Source organism: Cyprinus carpio, chromosome B17 (assembly GCF_018340385.1).
Source record: "Cyprinus carpio isolate SPL01 chromosome B17, ASM1834038v1, whole genome shotgun sequence".
NCBI lineage: Eukaryota > Metazoa > Chordata > Actinopteri > Cypriniformes > Cyprinidae > Cyprinus > Cyprinus carpio.
Window position 1 is genome coordinate 21,140,236 of NC_056613.1, and position 21,636 is coordinate 21,161,871.

At 36.4% G+C, this 21,636-nt stretch overlaps 1 long non-coding RNA gene across 1 annotated transcript; it reads right to left on the reverse strand.

Moving 5' to 3' along the window:
* Positions 1–15,468: 15,468 nt before the first annotated feature.
* LOC109107264 lies at positions 15,469–21,528 on the reverse strand. The gene is made up of 3 exons (XR_002020736.2): positions 20,909–21,528; positions 20,106–20,223; positions 15,469–19,077 (listed from the first exon to the last, which is right to left on the reverse strand). It is a non-coding gene; the product is annotated as an uncharacterized LOC109107264 (long non-coding RNA).
* Positions 21,529–21,636: the final 108 nt, after the last annotated feature.

A 21,636-nucleotide genomic window follows, 5' to 3' on the forward strand; every position in this document is an offset into this window, starting at 1 on the left:
ATTTCATAGCACCACAGTGGAAAAAGAAACCGCAAACGTAACTGGCCTGCAACAGCAACGGCCTGGTTTCCGTTCGACATGATGATGATGGAAAAGAGTCTATTATGGTTGTGCTACAATAACACAAACTCTGTGAAAGGTGTTCCGTTGTGACATAAAATAAATGTTTTGAGTATTGTCAGCATTTGTGGCATGAATGTCGATTACCACAAAAAAATAATATCCATGGTAACCCTTGTAAATAAAGCAGCGTAGAATTCTAGAGAGTTTAAAATGTAGTTGTAAACATTTTTTATTTTAAGTATAATAATATTTTTAGTAAATATCAGTGTTATTTGAAGTCTAATTCTATAGCTCAAACAATGAAGTAATATTTAATTAATAAGTCTTGTTTGTCTTATATGAATAATTTGTAGTTATGCATTAATGATAAACCCCAATCACTTTAATATATATAGAGAGTAGCACTTTTGACATCTAAAGCTTATCATCTGGGAGAGAAGCAACGGATTAAATAAAAGAGAGAAAAACAGTAAGAGATGGGAGAGTGAGAATATAACTTAAAGGGCAGTTTAGTGCAAGAGAAAGAGGGTCTGTTCACGGATGAGTGCTGCTCAGCTTGACCTGCTGAAGTGAAGACATGAAGTCTTTCATCTGTTTTCATCTACCCTAAGCATGACTCTTCACAGAGCAAATGAACCTGTCCACGCACACACACTCTCCACTTTTACACACTGCTCTGTGAGCAATGAAGTGTGAAGAAATCACACAGCCTGGGAAAATCTGGACCATCTTGGACAAACAGCGGCTCCAAATTTTTTGATGATTTCTTTGACTTCAAGGGGAAGATAATAAAAGAGACTGAAGGTCATTGAGAAACCTACATTGAGTGACTCTCTCTATATATATGTGTACATATATACACACAATGCCATTTAAAAGTTTGGGATCAGTAAAATCTTTAATGTTTTTAAAGAAGTTGCTTATGCTCATCAAGGCTGTATTAAGTTGATCAACAATGCAGAAAAATCTAAATTTTGTGAAATATTATTGCAATTTAATATAACAGTTTTCTATTTTAATATACTGTAAAAATATAATTAATTCCTGTGAAGATGAATTTTCAGCATCATTACTCCATTCTTCGGTGTCACATGATCCTTCAGAAATCATTCTAATATGCTGATTTATAATCAATGTTGGGACATGTGATAATTTTTTCAGGAGTCTTTGATAAATAAAAGGTTAAAAAGAACGGTGTTTATTCAAAATAGACATTTTGTTTTACACTATACACTATACTATTCAAAAGTTTGGGGTCAGTAGTTTTTTCTTTCTTTAAAAAATAAAAACTTTATTCAGCAAGGATGTGTTCAATGGATATAAAGTGATAGTTAAGACTTGTGTTGTTAGAAAAGATTTCTATTTTGAATAAATGCTATTCTTTTGAACTTTTTATTCATCAAAGAAAAAAGTATCCCGGTTCCAAAAAAATATTAAGCAGCACAACAATTTCATCACTGATAATAAATCAGCATATTAGAATAATTTCTGAAGGATCATGTGACACTGAAGACTAGAGTAATGATGCTGAAAATTCAGCACTGTGTCAGAGAAATAAATTATATTTCAATGTATATTAAATTGAGAATCCAATAGTAGAAATTGCAATAATATTTCACAATAATGCTGTTTTTTCTTTATTTTTGATCAAATAAATACAGCAATAATGAGCATAAGAGACTCCATTAAAAAATCTTACTGATCCCAAACTTTTGAACGGCAGAAATACATGAAATGCACAAATAAACTGATTAAACTCAATATGAATCAGAAAGGGCATTCAAAGAGAGCAGTTTGATTATTTCCTCAGTTTTCTCAGTTATAAGGCTGCAGTGCTGTATCATTCAGCTACACGCTATGTATTGGAAAAAGTAGCTCTTTACTGGAAAAACTACTCTATTTTGAAAACAGCTGAGCTACTGTCACGCCACTGTGTTAGTAGCATCGCTACTTTTCGTCAGTTAGCCTACTCCCCCAACACTTGTGATATTCGCTGCTGAAACAAACATAAGAGAGAAGGACAATGAGAAAAAAACAAAACAGAGATAGCAATGTCAAACTCATGGTAAAGACACACCAAAGACATTTTGGAGAAGGCTTCTGGTTCCAAAGACTTGTGGGAGTGGGCGGCTGAAGAAGAGGACTATGGGAAGGGCAGCGGATGAGGGAGTTTGTTAATTAGACTGGCTGTGATCCTCTGGTCTGGGGGAAAGGCAGAGGAAGAGCTAGTTGTTTGGACTTCTGAAGTCACATGAAAGGTGCGGTAAAGGATGACTGTACTCTAATAAGATTATTAAGTAGCTTAATTTACGAGTGGTGGTACATATCAGTGGCCACTCGGGCTCCATATTGCAGGCTGGTGGAGAGATTAGCCTCAGTCGTCAGTAACCAAAACATGATTACCCAGCAGAACAGAAGTCTGCCTGCCTCACAGGGCCCTGACAGAGTCCTGCTGCAAACAAGACACTTGGATTAAGAAAACGAGATGTGTACACTAGTCATCAGTGACACCACACGGATACCAAAAGTTGAGCATTGGATGCAGTTAGAATGCGGGTCACTTCTCCAAACAAAATCTATTCTAGAGGGACAGCTGCATAACAAAAAAAATAATAATAATAATTTAATGCATAATTACTAAATAATAACTTTGTAGTTAATATGTAATCAATGTGCTATTAATGTATGTTGTTTTATTGTATTTTTTTTTTTTTCACACTTTATTTTAAGGACCAATTCTCACTATTAACTTACTATAAACTATGACTTTTGCCTTAGTAAACTTGTAATTTGCTGCTTATTAACAGTTAGTGAAGCAGCTGTTAAGTTTAGGCATAGGGTAGGATTAAGGGATCTATAATATGGCCATGCAGAATAAAGCATTAATATGTGCTTTATAAGTACTAATAAACAGCAAATATGCTAGTGTTATGCATGTGAATAAGCAACTAGGTAATAGTGAGAACTAGTCCTTAAAATAAAGTGTAACCCAGCATTGTTTTAACCACTGCACATGTAAACTTCTGTGTTTGCGGAACATTTTTAGATACTCTGTACAGTATATCAATATATTTTCAAACGAAATTTAGGAAAGTAACATTTATATCGATATACTTCAATGTTGCAAATGCATCTAAAAAATTAAATGCAGAACACGGTGCACAGCTTACACCTCTAATAATGACACTTCAAAAAAGCCAAATCAAATATATGACAGTAACAATTTACACTTTGTTCCATTTTTCCATTATGTTAACATTAGTTACCTTAAATGCATGTAATTATGCATAATTTATTGTTATTATAACAATAAGTACATGTAACGTGTAACAAGGACCTTAAAATAAAGTGTTACCAAAAATGTAATGCTAATTGTTAATGTTAGTTAATGCATTAACTAACGTTACCTTATGGGATCTTATTGCAAAGTGTTACCAAGGTGTCTTCTATCAAGAAAAGTCAAAATATGTCTAGTCTATCCAAAGGTCGCTGGCCTCTCTTGTTTTAGTCTAAAACAATATCATCAATAACATGGGCTTCTTTGTTTTTTGACTGATGCTTGTAAATCGCCCAGCTGTCTCAACCTAACCAGAAGGCAAAGAGCCTGTTTACCCTTGAAAGCCAGTAACTTTTACATTTCCTGTTGGCGTGCCACCGCTGCAGGCCCATTATCCAACATGACTATGCAGACACATGGACAAGTAATGAGATGCGTTGAGTCAACATGTCCTACCGTCCAAACACCGCTGGCTGGTTCAAGCCAACACTCAAATTCTTCTGTCTCCTGTAGGGACACCCCATATATGGATACCTCTGTCTCCGAAATAGAGACAGTACCAGATTTATAAAACATATATGTTTTTGTATACCACATATATCCCTCTGTTACCCTGAGAGGCAGCTTTGTGCACAGCACTAGCTTTAATAATTGCGGAGGCAGGCTTAGATTTATGTGCACTTTCTGTATCAACAACACTACTGTAAAAAATATGTATAAAATATGTAACTTAATGTAATTCCTCCTCGTAATTGGTTAATTGTGAAATTATTTGCTCTTTATAGTACTGTATACACTCACTGGCCACTTTATTATGTATACCTTGCTAGTACCTGGTTGGACCGCTTCATAACTGCTTTCATTTTTTATGGCATAGATTCAACAAGGTGCTGAAACATTCTTTAGTGATTTTGGTCCATATTGACATGATAGCATCATGCAGTTGCTGCAGATTTGGCAGCTACACATCCTTGAAGCAATTCTCCCATTCCACATCCCAAAGCTGCTCTATTGGATTGAGATCTGGTGACTGTGGAGGCCATTTCGGTATAGTCGAGTATGTGGAATGGGATAAACAGGCAATATGGTAATTATAGGCATGCTAATAAGCAACTATTTAATAGTGAGAATTGGTCCCTATAGTAAAGTGTTAGCAAATTATGATATAAAACATAAATAAAAATTAGATAGCCCAGACAATGTTAATACATTTCTCTTTTACAACAGAGATCTTCCTCAGTTTTTACAGTCTTACTGCAGCTCATTAAAAAAAGATTTGGTGCTTTGACACTTACTATATATATTCTTGGATCCTTGATTCTAATAAGCAATGGAAATTTTAATGTGTCTGCTTTTATCTAAGTCAAATACTTTCAGGATATAAATGAAAAACCTTTCTGAGAGTTTCCATTTATCAGAGACATGCACATTCTATCTAAATTCTCCAGCTCCTTATTAGAGGACTTACGAAACTTCCTGCATAAGTTAATATCGTGTTTTAATTTTATGACTATAACCATTTATTTCTGAATCAGGGTAACTGTCAGGATATTTTAAAGTAATACAATAACTTGGATCTCTTGTGGATTAAATTCTAAGAAATAACACGTTCTGGTTGTCAAATGTGAGTGGAATATATCCATAGTTCATATGATTTATTATAAAACAACTTTTTGAAATGACTTCATACATCCTCTAAAAAAAACCTTTGGGAAGATAGTCGAAATAACAGTGCTACAGTGGCTCAGTAAAGTCTGAGAAAAAGTTTGTTTGTCAGTGCTACTTAAAAGAAATATGCGCTAAAGTAATATTACTGCCTCATCCATTTTTTTTTTTTTCGGAATTTAGTTATTATTTCATGAGTTCGCCTGGCCATACAGTCCTGCCAGATAATGGTAAATGAACTTGGCTTGCTGTCCGCGAAGGAAGCTCGAACCCAAGGCTCAGGTCGAGCTCCGAATAAGAACCACCTATAATGGTACAGTGTGGAGGAGAAGGGGAGGTGGAGGGATGCCAAAAGAATTGTGGCTGGAACAGAGCAATGACTGCTACTTAAGTGTAGTCGGAGCAACAACTGACTGACTGAATGATTAGGCTCCTCCCCAACCTGCATTTTGAACTACATTTAATTTTGACTATTTACTAGAAACTAAAGCTTTAATTGACCTATCGGTAAGCCCCTCCCCTGGAACGCAGATGAGCCAATGGCAGTCGAGTATCAGTTGCACAGGGACTGGAACTCGGACATCTTTAGGTTTCAGCATCATAGAGAAACACTATGTTAATGTCTGTTAGTATCGTTAATATCTCTGGCTAAAACTAGCTAACATTAAGGTTAGTGAGTCCAAGCTAACATACAGACCTAAACAGCTAACTATTATCACGTCAAAAACACATAAACGAAGGTCTACATTTCAGTGCCTCTCCATATTAAACTTAAACTGCGAAACATGAACAGTGTTGATCCTGGATGTTGTCATCTGCGATCATGACGACCGTAACATGGCTTCTCCCATTTGTATTGCAATCTGTAAACCCTCGCTTCCAAATGAATCATTACCCACCATATTTATTTTAAAATCATTTATATACCCCTCCATGGCATACTTAAGTCCTTGTGTCCTTTTGTGTCCAAAATATATCAAAAACATATTTGGACAAGGTTTTCACAGCTGTCATTGTAAGACATTGTGGGCAACTCAGTTTGTTTGTTTGAGGCAGCAAAAGTAACTAAGGGGGACAGGACTTACCGATAGGTCAATTGCAGCTTTTACATTTATGCATTTTGCAGACACTTTTATCCAAAGTGACTTACAGTGCATTCAGGCTATACATTTTTTTACCATGTGTGTTCCCTGGGAATCGAACCCACAACATTTTGCGCTGCTAACACAATGCTCTACCACTGAGCCACAGGAACAGGAACTTTTAGTAAACATGATCTAATGTCCACATGACACCTTCTGCCTCTCTGGATTGAAACGGTTGGTCTGTTCCTGACACTACAACCTACATGGGAAGCTACCTTCTAAGGCAGAGATGCACCTCAAATGTGACTGATTTTTAATGTTTTACATAAGCAGCATCTCTGCACAAAAGCACTCAGCACGGGACACTTAACTCACAACTGATTCCAGTAGTTTGCTCTTAGCATGTTGCTAAGCTAACAATCAAAACTGAGCACCTTTCTAGAATCATTTTAAAACCAATAACTTTAAATACAACGCAGGTGAAGGATTCTAGTTCTTGATACTGTACATGTTTGGCAGCCTCTCTGTTCCTGCCTCACTGTCTCTGCAGACAGTCTGGTAATTAAACATCCATGCCATCAGGCAGGCAGCTGGCAGCCCTCCCTCGAGAATGCCAATTAAGTTTGTAAAATATTTAGGCTACAAAACTGTACAAGGGGAGCCATCGTGGTGCGCAATCATTCACAGAATTCAGCAGAGGCCCGTGGACGGTCTTCCCCTGTGGCCCCCCATCTGTGTGATACATCCAGAAATAACACCTATACACACTGCACACTCCCCTGAGGCAGAGACTTACGATCAGAGTACATTAACATTAGATCAAAGTAATAATTATGTAATGGCATGGCTTAATATACACAAATATTAGCAGAGTGTGCAGCATTACTCATTGCAGCAGGGTTGCATTTAGTCTAATTTGTTTCAGTTGTAAACGATAATACACAAAAGCATGCAGTGTAAATAGCCGTGTAAATGAATGTTAAATATATTAAATATGCTAGAAAAAAACTTTTGTAAAAACATTACTCATCCTTTAGCCTTCAACCTAGATATGCATACCAAAAATGATATTTTATTTGCAGTATAATATGCCAATAAAATATACCATTATATGATGTCACAAAATTGCATAGTGTATTGGGATCACAACCACTTCTTTAAAAATAAACCAATACAAAAATAACTAAAACATTGAACAAAAACATGCTTCTCTATGTAACTGGGTCATTATCTTTCATGAACACTTTTTTATTCTTGCACATTATGGCCATATCTGATGACCTCAGCACCCTGGTGTCAGGACATATGAGAGGCGGACTGCTTTGAGAACAGCGTGAATATCATTCCCATTTTACGCTCTTTTAAATGATCACTTCAGCCAGTGTAATTGGCCAATCCAAAGTACAGAGCCATGAAGAAAGGTCAGCTAATTTAATGGACCAAGAGTAGCCCGGCTGAAATTGAAAAGAAATCATACTGACTTAAATCATACTTAAACATAGGGAAACCTAAACTAGGAATACTAATTAAAAACTGCATGTACATTTAAATATTTACCTTCTCTTGTTTGTTGGTTAACACTGTGAAAGAGTTTTCTGCAAATATCGAGATGTACACCATGTATAAGAATGCAATGTTATGACATACATGGAATTATGCATTGTTATACAATTGCATGTGTAAATGTATAATTTTGCATAACCTTATCTTTGTTTTGCAAAACTATCTGCTCTGACAGACTTTTATATCAACTAATGGCGTTCACAAACAACAAAATGCAAATGTGCATCCGCACACATAAACACATATGTATGTGTCTATGTATATGTAATGATGAGTTTTATGAATATCCACCAACTGCATCTTGACTGAAAATCACACAGACTAATGAGATCCTCTATGTACAATGAAGAACATTAATATATATGTAAATTAGCAGAGGAACAGGCTGTCATTGCTATAGTGCTTTCTCTCTCTCTCCATCTAATGTCTAACTCCGATTCGTTCGTACTTCCTCCTTCGGAATTGGTGTGTTTATACTCAAACTGTCTTGGGAGAAAAAAAAATGAAGTTCTAAAGACTCAAACAATGCAAAATTAATGCTAAATGTCTTTTTATTTATTTATTTTAAACATGGGCCCTGCAACATGGTTATTGAGAGAATACGTTTGTTTATGCCAAGAATTTTCCCTCTGGACCACACCATAAAAGAAAGTCGTTATTACTGTTTAAACAGAAATAGCATTCTGTGTTTGACCTCAGAAGATGACCCCCATCTAATCCCTGTATGTGACCATTCTGAGGACACCAGAGCTGCTGTTCCCAGATCAGCTGCTGTGTGAAGGCTAGGTAGCAGAGAGGAGGGGCCAGCTGTGAGGCGGGGGTTTGCGTTTAAGGGCCGCAGGTCGGTTGTTCAAAGCAAACTCTGTGCATTGTTGGGTGGCGGAGGATTAGTTGGATCTCTCCAACCCAGCAGAATTTGCCTTCTAATTAAAAGGGATAAAGAGGTAGGAAAATAGAGGGGCACTGTTGGGTGGGAAAGAAAAAGAAGAGGGTGAAAGGTTGGTTGAAAATACACTGATTGTAAGAGTATTTACTAGCTCAGCAGTGTATGGTATAGGCAGATTCAATGTCTTGTAGATGGTATTAGGCCATCATCATTGTACTAGCTCACCCTCTTCCACTAAAAAGAGCAGCGGGGGTCAATACAGTTTCAACTCGATACACTCAGTTTACCGATATATTTAAAACACTACACTTAGGACAACTGATGATGTGTGCAACTATTAGTTGTTGACATATTTTAGTCTTGGATGAAATATAGAAAAATTTGTTAAAAACAAAATTTCACTGTAATAGACATATCTGATATATTGGAATAGAGAGAAACCCTTATGTTTTATGCTTTAACCCTTTGATACATGAGGTTCACTACAACAGACAGAACGTTAGCCATTTTTAATCAAGCATGTGACGTTACATCCAACCAGTTGCACTACTTTTTCTGCAATTTCATGCACTATACAATCAAAATAAAAAGAAAATATGTTTTTCATGAAAAAATTATCATGTTTAAAAAATTATAGAATCCTGAAAATATAATAAATGTATCATAGTTTCCACAAAATTTTGAGGAATGTTTTCCACATTGATAATAATAAGAAATGTTTCTTGAGCATCAAATTAGCATATTAGAATAATTTCTGAAGGAGCGAGTAACACTGAATCTGCTTAAAAAATTTGCCCTTGCCATGACAGAAATAAATTACATTTCAAATATATATTAAAACTAAAAATTTTATTAAAAAATAATTAAATTTTAACTGTTAAAATAGTTATTTCAAAATTGCATAATATCACTGTTTTACTGTATTTTTATCAAATAAATGCAACCTTTGTGAGCATAAAATAATTCTTTCAAAAAATAGTATAATATATTATCTAATTTTGCATAACCAGACCAGACCAGACCAGAATAGGGGATTTCATTTGACCCTTAATCATAATTCTGTATGACCGTCTTCTTTATACCTTTTTTTGCAGTACTTTGGTATGTAGAAAGAAATGGTTTCTTATTTTCTAGTTCTTATAATATAATATAATATTCTTGAAAGATTGTAATATTTTTTTCTTGAGATTTAAAATTTCTGGTTCAGAGGATTAATATGTTTGAACGGATTTAGCGTTGGTTAAGAGTTGTGCAATGTTAGAGGGTCTGGCCAAAAGCACCTCTTTCAGTGGAAAACAATAGTGCTCTATTAATAATGTAGATGTTGGGTTATTGTTATGTAAGTTATTTACTGTTATACAGACTTTATCTCCGATAAAATTTAGATGAGCAGATCAGTCCAACTCTTGGTCAAGTCACATAACATGTATTAGATTACCATAATAATTCAACTCTATGTGCAAAGAGTTGTCAATACTTACATCTATGATAGTGCAGCCACTAATCATGAAGTACCAGTAATAAAAAACACTTGTTTTAGTACCTCCGGATCACTCTTTAGGGGACAAAGTTGTAGGCCTCGGCCCAAGGGGGACCCCCGACCCTCGGGGTGTTTTTGTTTAAGTCTCCCCCTCTCCTCCTCCCTCTTCTGATCCAGTCCCTCCTCTCTCGTCAACCTACTGCTGTTTTGGAAGCCCATTTTCAGGCATGGGGTCTGCCTCCCCCCAGGGGTCCCACAAACAAATGTTCTATGCTCTAAGCTCCCACAGCAGCTCCGATTCTCCCCACAGACCCGGGAGGTTAACGACGTGCCAGTGGAAAACATGACCACCTCCCCACCCCCTTATTCTCTCTCTACCTACCTCTCAATCTTTATTTATCCCAGTCAATCCTCATGCTTGGCAACCAGTGAACCACTCATACAAAAGTAAAGTGTGTGTGACTTTTGACCAGTTTTGAAGTCCTTAAGCTTTTTTAGATCAGCAATTCCATGTTGTGTCAAATTGCATTTTGCTTTCTTGGACATCCTTTAGTAATGGACCTGAAGCAGGGTTAGTGTTGTTTTTGTTGAACTAATTATAAATTGTAAATAATGTACATCGTAAAGTATTAAGTGAGTAATACAACTACTTTTGATTTTCTCATCCTACTGTTGTTCCAAGCCTGTATGACTTCCTTGATTATGTGAATTTTCAACAGTTTCGACTGTTTTTGTCCTACATTGAAAGTCAGTGGAGCCCAAAACAACACTGTATGGATTTTAAAAAATACATTTTAATATGGAAAACATTTAGACAACCTGAGGGTGAGTAATTGATGAATGAATTTTTTAATGAATGGCTTGTTTTTTAAGTAGTTGTATTACTCACTTAATACTTTACAATGTACTTTATTTACATTTTACAATTAGTTGAACGAAAAAAAACACATCAAAAACCCTGCTTCAGTTTTATAATTAAAGGATGTCCAAGAAAGCAAAATGCAGTTTGACACAACATGGAGGTGCTGATCTAAAAACAGGGTAAAGCCTGTTTATATCTAATTACTCAAGATAAATATTAAAGCATCCGCACACTAAAGATTAAAGTGTGCAGCCATTTTGGAGATTGCGTTGACAATTAACCTTTCTCGTTTGGTGATTTGTAACACAAGCAAATCCTGTTATCAGCAAATATAGCACATGGCTCACACACACTCAACTCCAACCCCAAACATCGGCATAAGTGGTGTTTATGGTCTGTAACGAGAACAACAAAATAAACACTGGGTAGTTCGCACCGGTACACACAGCCAAGCTAAGCGACTGAGAGAGAATGATTGAGAGGGAAATTTCACAGCAACTGGATACAAGCTTGTTTTTTTTAATTAAAAAAAGTAATTTTCAATTTTAATAGTAACACAGTGTTTCATTAAAGACATTGACAGTGGTTGTGAACAGAGGTATCGTTAAAAAAAAATCAGTCCTCATGTGACCCATGTGCTTCCACTAGGGCTGAACCTGTTATCCACAATGCCTACATCTCACCCAAATTCCCAGTCTTTGGCAAGATTCCCACTCACATTGTGCCGAATCATGTGGGCCTGCTGCTGTTGCCATGGGGACATGGTAACCTTGCCTCAGACCTGGGGGTGGTGGAGAGATTGAGGTTGTCATCCCTGACAGTATGCAGAGCAGAAAATAATGGTGAGATGACGCATCAGATGATATCTCGGAAAGAAACAATAGAGGAATGCACTGAACAATTACTGGCAGACAAGTTTGGGAAAGACATTGTGGACTTGGCAAGGCAAAACCACAAACTGACAAACAGACAATGGTGCTGACAAGCACAAACAGTCAATAATAGAAAGACAAAGATGCAGTAAACAGATGAAGCTTAAGTTTGAGAGTCAAACTTGAGTTGCACTTAAGTTGTTGACTTGACACTTGACCTGATCCCTGTGAACAGCAAAAGTCTTTGTGTCTACAGGGAGACACATTTTAGCAGAGACTGGAGACACTTTTTGAATGAATGCATTAATATTTGAAAGTAGAATTTTTTTTATTGTACTCTACTTTAATTTGCTACAAATTAAATTTGTTTCAGAAATCTACAGTGTTTCCTTAAACTGTGTAAATTCACATGAAGTAGCCTGCAACCTACCGAAATGGAAACTCCTACAAATACATATTCAACAAGGTGAGTCACAAAAATAACTGTCCATGCCTTTTCAGCGCTAATTTCCTGCTGCGTGTCTTTAGTCAATCCTGACAGTAGTTTTTTAACCCCAAAATGAGGGTTTGTGCTGGCGCAAACCAATAGTACATCTGGCTCTTAGAATTTTGTTATTAGAATTAATTATTAGAATTAATCTGTCATTTAACATACAAGATGTGAAACGTTGGTTATGGTCTTGTAAATCCATCTTCTACACAGAGGTGTACAACAATACTGTCACCACAGTAGGATGGTTGTCATGTATGATAGTTATTTCCTCCATGTACAGTACCTTGTTTATAGAGGTTAAACTGACAATGATGCAACTCACCCTGTTTGAAAATCTTCTTCTAGATCTGTATTATATCTGTTTATCTGTATATCTTTTTGGCATAAAAAAAAGCACTAGAAAATGGAGTTCTATAATGATGTTAGTTCAACCATGAATTAAAATTTTACCATCACTTATGTCATTCCAAACCTGTGTGGCTTTCTATCTTTCGTGGAAGATGATAAGATATTTTGGAAAATGTAGGTTCAGTATTGTTTTCGAAGATGCCATTGACTTTCATTGTAGGACAAAAACAGCTAAAAACATTTTCTTTTATATTCTGCAGCAAAAAGGACGTCCTACAGGTTTTAAAGAAACTTAAAGCAAGTAAACTGACAGAATTCATTTCACAGTGAACTTTTTGCTTAAATGTGAATTAGTTTTAGCATGAGAGTAAACTCATATATATTAGGGAACAGTTTATTGAACTTTTCAAAAAATGTTAAAAGTCTCTAAAATCTCTAAACAAATTGCACATCAGGCTTTTATGGCTTACGTGGCATGATATACGAGAATATAAATTTTATACTCAAGGAGGAAAAACTGCTACATTTTATTCAGAAGCCCAATCTGACCACAAATATGTGATTTGGTGCAGTTTCTGATGTTTATATGACCAAAAATTAAAATTCAGGTAACTTGTAATGTGAACGAGTGAGATTTTTATGAAGTACAGTGCAGCATGATACTTGCATAAAAGTAATATAAATAGTAGTTGTCACTATATCTTCCAATAATATGTTTTAATAAGATGCTTTGATAAATGCTAAATCACCCAAAGCTCTGTAGTTATTATTGTGGGGGGTGGGGGGGCATATAATTCAGTGAAGTACAATGATGATTGAGAGATATACAAATAAACGTTACTCAGTAACTCACATGACTTTTCTAAGCGATGTATGTAAAATCAAGTAAACCTTACTTGCTTCACTCCAGTGAGTGTTCATATTGAAATATTATAGCGATAGTACTTTTTGGTAGAGGCCTTCGCATATCAAATATGATACAGCAGGCTTAAGACTTCATTTGTACTAGTCAATTTGTGTGCCAAAAAGATATAAAAAGTTGAAGTTAGCAGGTAATAACAAGTTCCACTAAAGAGCATTCTGACATACAGGCATCCTGTCACATACACTACACTAAACACGTCAGGCACAAGGTGCTGAGCTTATGGAGTGATCAGTCAGCCCTCACACTACAGAGGTTGCTCTGATGGGGCGAATCAGTTTGGGCTTGAGCCATACAGTTGAGTGGGGGTTGGAAGTAGGGGGGTTTGTTGGCAAGGTGAGGTTGTGAGGCTCCAGTTGGTCCACTGGAGGCTGGCTGACTGATGGGCAGAGGGGGAGACATAGCCAGTCTGGCCTGGGCAAGGAGGAGAGGCTGGTGGGAATGGCGGAGGGGTGCTGGACCCTGGCCCAGAGTGGTGACTGCCTGTCTGTCCAGGCGCTGGGCCACTCCAGCCTGCTCCCCCAGGCTCCTACCCCTGAGTGGGCATTTCAAAGGGATATGCCTGCCCTCTCTCTTTCAATCACACTTTTGCCCTTGCTCTCTCTCCCTCCTTTCCGTTGCTCCTTCTCCGTCTTTATCTGTGACTTGTTCACTCTTCGTACCACTCTTGAATATCTGGCCTCTCTATCAGTCATTTAAAATGACATTCATTTCCATGTAATTGATTCGCCAATCACAAATGTCACATGCGGAAATTAATATGTCCTACTGCACTTTGTTGGTCTTTTCCTGTGCAGTAACCTTCCCGATCTGTTTGATTTCGACCCATTTCTCAGAATCTGACCAATCACACTGTGGGGCAGAAAGCTAGAAAGAGAGAAGTATAGAAGGGAGAGGAGGAGGGATGGAGTTGTACCGCTACACTGGACCCATCTGCCCGATGTCTTCCCCTGCTGCGGAGCATGATGTTGCTCCATGACTCGATGGCTCCACCATGGTGCTGACCATTATGCTGCTGCTTTATTGAACTGTGCCCCAGAAGCTCCACAGCAGAGACCACATTGATTTCAGAGCAACTGAGCTCTTCTTCCCCTTGCCGCATTTGTAGATGTCATTTTATATGTTTATGACTCCATATGACTTGCATTAAGTTTTGAGGATCATGATAAAATGATACCACAAATCATAGACACCCACAAGGTCTATCCCAAATATGTTTATTACACAAAATCCAGTATAGTTTAATGATCTTTTTTTTTTTATTAAAATATGATTATTTTATATTTTGATTGCAATATATAAAAAAATAGTTGAATATGCTGTATAAGGGCATGACCATTTTTTTTCCCCCTTTTTTTCATTGCTTGGTAAATAAATAAATAAAATCTAAATATACACTTGCACAAAGATTTGGAAGATTTTTAATGTAAATTACTGTCTTGGTTGCGATAACATAATTTGGCTCAGTATACTCCTAATTTGCTGATTATTAACAGTTAGTAATGTAGTTGTTAAGTTTTGGTACTGGGTATAATTAAGGAATCTAAAATGTGCTCAGACAGAATATGCACTTTATATGTACTAATAAATATTCTAGTAATATTCATGCTAGTTAATAGTGAGAATTGGTCCTTAAAATAAAGTGTTACTCTTCATTATGTCACTATAAAGATTTTTTAGGATGATTTTTTTAATTTTAATGGCATTTTACATTAGCCTTTCGACAAGTTTGATAGACTTGTTTAATGATGTTTCTTATTTGTCTATAAGTCTATACAAATACTAAAAGCACTGCAAATTCAAAGCATCACTTAGTCTCAAAAATGTGCAATTCCAAAGAAATAATTTACTTTAAAATGATTAGTTTGCATTCTAGCTTTCAAGAAATATGCTCATTCTGCAAATGACATTAAAGCGACAGTAAATAAATCAGGATGCAATTGATTTGACCGCTCTATTTTTCTATTGAGCTTCTGTCAGTTCCTGCGCTACCTATCCTCCACCTCCCCTGCCAGCAATTAATGTGACTCCTCCACACCCTCTGTCCACTCCTCGTCTCCCACCTGGCATTTTCCGGGCAGTAGGTCTAGTGAAATTCCTGCATCCCTATTGCCAGCCGCAAGGCGGTAACCACTGGGGTATCTGAGAGTGTTCCCACCCCCAGCACACACACACACACACACACACACACATAGCCTGTCCTGTCCCAGTCTGCAACTCTGGCAGACTCTACATTCTTTTCAGCAGTATTGGTTCCCTATGGTAACCAGGAGAGTGGCGAATGGTGACCTGTCATGTTAATGTCGAAAATAAACACTTTTTAAGTGAAATACATCCAGTTCAGTGTTTTAATATACAACAACACATCAAGTACTTCCACAGAAAAATCTGTCAGTATAAATGTCTACAATATAAATGACTCTACAGTATTATCAGTGCAGTCAAATAAAATTCAATATAAATACCTTTCTTTTCAAATATACAGCTGAAGTCATAATGTGTTCCTTTCAGTATTTTACTATATATTTAAGTCAAAATAAACCAGTTAAGATGCAGTCTATATAATTAAACATTTTAAAAGAAGGGTGAAATATGTAACTGCAGATATTGATCCTGCATCATGTGCAGTTTGGAGAACCTAAGCATTGTTTTGGAAGGAGAGTTTTAGGGGACAGTTTGTGAACTTCTTATAAGCACATACACAAGCGCACACACACACACACAGAGACGGGTCTTGTGTTTACACTCCTAATTGGAGGGGAGGGTTCCAGTTGACAGACAAGCCCTTAGAGATACACAATTGCAAAAAAAAAAAAAAACAGCTGCCAGCCTGTGGCTGGAAGGGTAGCTGACTACAGGCTGGAGCCGGGACAAGAACATGGCAGGAACGTGATGAGAACGTAATGGAAACATCCAACTGACAGAATTATGAGAGTCCCAACAGACAGCCTGCACTTTTCCAAAAGAGATATAAACAGTTAAGAGGCACAGGCACTAGAAAAGAAAAAGAAAGAAAAGTGCAAGATTTCCAAAGGAAGATTAAAAAATATATTTGCATAAAACGTAAAGAAAAGCTTTTGTGCAAGAGCATTAAAAATAGAAAGGGGGACAGAGATGCGTGTGAACTGGCAGTGCATAAGACAGCAAGACGGTACAATTTGGAGTCTGAGTATTGGTGTATGAACAAGAGTGCCAGAATGTCACTCAAAACAAAGTGGGGTTTGGACGGGGCACAAGCAAGGAATGCTCACCCCATATGGGGGCTCGTCCTCGACTCACATGCCTTTCAAACTGGGTGCAGGGTTAATTATACCACATAATTAAAGATTCAATAATGTTAACGTGTGTATTTGAGGATGGGTGCTCACAATTTGGCTTGGGGACAAAATAACACTAATAATTGTTATATCACTTCTTAAAGGGAGTGAAAATACTGTCTTCTACTCACCCTTGCGTCATTCCAAACTGAATGATTTTCTTTCTCTTGCAGATGTTTTGAAAAATGTTTCCACTGTTTGTGCACATACAGAGAAAATCAGGGGGGTCGGAAACAACGTTAGAAATATTTTCCAAAATATCTTCCATAGAAGAACATAAGTAATATCATGAGGGTGAGTAAATGATGACAATTTTCCTTTTTGAGCGTTAACTGTGCCTTTATTTTTAGACTTTACTTCTGTGTCACAAACCCATAATAAGCCAACGTTTGTATTGAACGATTCAATAAAAGATTATATTTAATGTATATCTTATGATCATTGATCCTTTCAAGTCCATTTTACTGGTGTTTGAGTCTAAAAGTGATGCATAAACAGACACACCTTTACCTGGAAGGCAAGATAGAAAGGAATAAATGGCCACGATCATAAATAGCCATTGCTTGTGCCTGTTTGGTGAATTTATTATGGGGATTTCACAGCCAACCTCACAAAAGAACATTTCCTAAATGTGATCTTAGGGCCTTGCAGACTACAAGAAAGACATCCAAGCATTTACCACATAAAGCCTGAATAAATCCGACCCTCTCTGTTCCTGTGCCTTTGAACTCTGAGAGAGGCGAGAGAAGTGAAGCCCACACTGCAGGGCAGGTTCCACCGTACACCTCATGCCATTTTTGCTTTTCTCAACTAGATCCATGTAATAAAGATATAGAGTGTTATCATTATTCGTTTGGAAAAGTGAATTTGACACAATTGCATTGCAAGTTCTTTGAAGATCTGAGTTCGTAGATCTTTCACCAAGTTCACCTTGAGGGCCTTTGTAATGTGTGTGTGTGTGTGTGTGTGTGTGTGTGTGTGTGTGTGTGTGTGTGTGTGTGTGTGTGTGTGTGTGTGTGAAAGTGAGAGAGCAAGAGCGTAGAGAGAAAAGCATGTTTATGCATGACTGAAAGAACGTTTAGTGTCCCCTTGTGTGCACTTGTTTGTCCTTGTCAGTATGGTGGAGGGCTTACTTTGCCTTATATTGATGACTTGAATCAGTTTTAATTGAATCCATTTGTTTGCTGCTTGGCCCCTGTGTAAACAGCAGACAAACAATTACAGTAGTGATTAATAACCGTTAAATATTTTCAGAAGGTACTTAATGCATCATGCATATGCACAGAATTCTGTCTTGGTTTGGTGCCTTTTTCTGCTCTAGTTGGAGGTTTTAAAGTGTGTTTATGTTCAACAAACTAATGTTTTAAAACTTAAAATGTCTATTTTATTGATAATAAATTAGTATGTAAATGTTTTTTTTTAATAAGTATAAATACAATTATACATAGACTTCCTAAAAAATGTGGTGCTGAACAATATTGTTGTAGTGTGAGTAACTGTACTAAGGAATTTTAATGTTCTCTCTCTCTCTCTTTTTATCCCCCGTCTGTTTCTATATGTAGATCGCTGTAACCTTAGTGATCTCTTGAAATGTACTGTGCAATCATCCTCCGTTTCTTCCCACCCTTCCAATCTGACATCCTTATTTTCTCGGACCGTGACGCGTAACATTTAACCCCATTTAAGTTTGCTGTACCTTACGGCAAGATGTGGCACACGGGAAATTATGAATGTCAATAAAGATCAAACGAGCTCTTTTATTCATTGTAATTACTTTGTGCAAATATACCTTCACGTTCAAGTGTTCCTCTCATCAAAAATGACTGTTATCGCATTTAAACACTGTCACAATTATGTCAAATCAGAGAAACATTTGTGAGAATATTAAGGCAAGTTCATTTGTAATGTATCATGCTAAATTATGACCATTCAGCCATGTCTAGGGTTTTAATCTAATCTCAAAACTCAGAACCTTACAAAGAAAAAAACATCACAATATACGTAACACCAAAAGATACAAAGTCAAACATTAATTTAAATGAATCAACAAAGTCCTTTTTTTATCAGTCCAACAATTTCAGAGTAATTGCAACATGGTGTCATAATTGAAAAGCCACTAAAGATGTTAACTAATCTTAATAAAACTGTGAAGAAACTGATCCTTTCCTACTGTGCTCCTCCAAACATTCACATAAGATAACATCAGATGATGCCCACCATGCAGTGCTTGCAAAACATTTGGACCTGCAAGGGAGTCAGAAAGAGAGATTAATACTTTAATGATTTTTTTAGTAGTGGTATTAGTAATGGATATTGTTATAAAATAATTAAAATAACATAGCTATTATATTTTATGTGATTTAAATATTATTTATTTAAACATTATTATTGTAGACTATATTGTACTATAGACTGTATTTTTCTTTGTCTGTTTTAATGGGGGTAGGTTATTGTAAATGTAATATTCACTCATTTAAAAAAAAATTGAACGTCGTTATAACATACTGTTACATGAACAGCATTAGAACCCAAATAAACGTTTAATATTGCAACTCGCCATTGAACCAAAGTGGAGATTAAAGGGAAGGGTGTCATTTAGTGGGATTGCGCTGTTGTGGCCACAGGCGCGAACACGCATTGCTCTTTTTCACTTTGACAAACCACAATTCCTTTAAAGATGAGAGTTCCCTCCGGACGCGGGGCGTTTAGAATTTGATAAATAATTTAGCAGTTTAAACAGCGAGAGGCAACGCTGGGCGAGATCCCAGCGATAAAGGCACGCGGGTGATGGTGGGTGAAACGTCGTTTATTTATCATAGCTGTGACTTGCGTGTTACTAAAGAAATTACACAGCGCGTTAATATAATGTGAAACACGCGCTCCTGAATTCTACCGTCTAAAAAAATGTGCAGATATTAACTTTTCAAGTGCTTTTAGTTCCCGATCAGTTTTAAATCATAAATGAAGAACTGCAAAACTCCATCGTTTGTCCGTTTTTGTATGTTGTTTATTTAGAGGTTTTCGCAGTCCTGCAAGCACAGTTATCATTTTGGTTCATGTAGCGACCCGCAGTTTTCTCCCCCCGTATAATTTCATACTTGAGCTCAGGCGAATGAGTTCAGAGAAACGGCAATTTGCGTTGAAAGATTCATTTTTCATTCACTTTCGAACACAAAGACCTCCAAAAGCGCTTGAAGTGAAAGACATTGTTTATAGATTTTCACAACAGTACGTGGCAGGTGGATGCGGGGAAATATTAACAGGTAAATCACCAGGATAATGCTGGCTGTCATCGTCTCCAGGGCATTCCACAATAGCAGGTGCACAACTGAAGCTTTCCATCCTGTCTTGAAGTGTAAAAGTTTTTTTTTTTTTTTTTTTTTTTTGCATCTGTAACCCAAAGAAAGATCACATTTGATTAATAGGACGCCATTCCTAGGTTTATGTATAATATAGGCTAAAATAACCTATTATAGGCCTACAGTCTACTTTTTTAGATAGATCAGATTCTAACTGGAATTACACAATAGGAACTTTTTATTAGTCATGTTTTTAAATAGTCTTTGCGTTTACGTTCTCAAAACGGCATCATCCACTGCAAGTAAAATAAAAGGATAAACTCAAATCTCATTGATTAAATCCAGCCATCATGACATATCAAATTATTATTATTAATAATAATATTATAAGTTGTTGTTGTTTGTATAATTTATTAGTAGGGTAGTAAACAGGAAAATACCCTAACCTTAAAAACTAATACTATTAATAATAAAAATGCACCAACATTTGCTATAGTTTATGCTTGAATAACACACACAAAAAAATTTGTTTAAACAGAAAAAGAATTAGAACCTATAGAATATAAGAATTAAATCTGATGTTTATTACAAACAACAACAACAATAGTAGTAGTAGCTATTAGTAATAACAACAGTAATTCTACTAGGTAGAATGTATTCATAAATTATTTTATTTAGAAAAAGATGCATTTCATTTAAACATATCTGAGCTGGATTCAGTTAAACAAAAAGAAACATGGGTTTAATAACAAAGATTTTGGTAAAATGTTGCTCACCGTTGTTCATTTGTCCGTGCATGTCGAGTCACCGAGCGCTTGTCAGGTTCTCCTCTTCTTAGGATATCTTTAAAATGTATAGACTTAAAGCTGTTATGATACAGTCGACTTTCCTCCCACACAGAAGAATCCCGATAGACATGTTTTGAAGTGGATATTGGCAACATGTTGTTTTTAACGTTTTTAAAGCTACCTAATTCACCTCCTCGTTGCGCTACTCCGCACTGGTTTCACGTGTATTCTACATGTCTTATAAAAGGCCCTAATCTAGCCCCATGGCAATGCGATGCACTCATCTCTTGATACATTTGGGTATATCAGCTTGAGCACTTGCAGTTTGAGCGTCATGTGGACGAGAGGACAGTTTTAAGGAATTAAGTCCCCGTAAATCCCTCCAGCTACGCAACAGAAATGCAAGAGGTCTGCGTGGATTCAAGCGTCCGGATTCAGCATTTGTTTTCACAGCTTTAACCTCGCTGTTATATTATACGAACTATAAAACTGCGTCTGCTTTTTCACACGTTATTAATAATAATGCTCAAGATTATATAAATTATAGCCTACTATTGTTTCCTTTGCAACTTTTTTAAATGGTATAAGAATATAAATTAAGGGCCACTACAGAAAAAAAAGTATTTCAAACAGATCAATCATGGAAATATATAAGAGCATTGTTTTTTTTTTTAAGATAGGAGTGTAAAAAGTTTTTTTTTTTAGTTTTTTTAAAA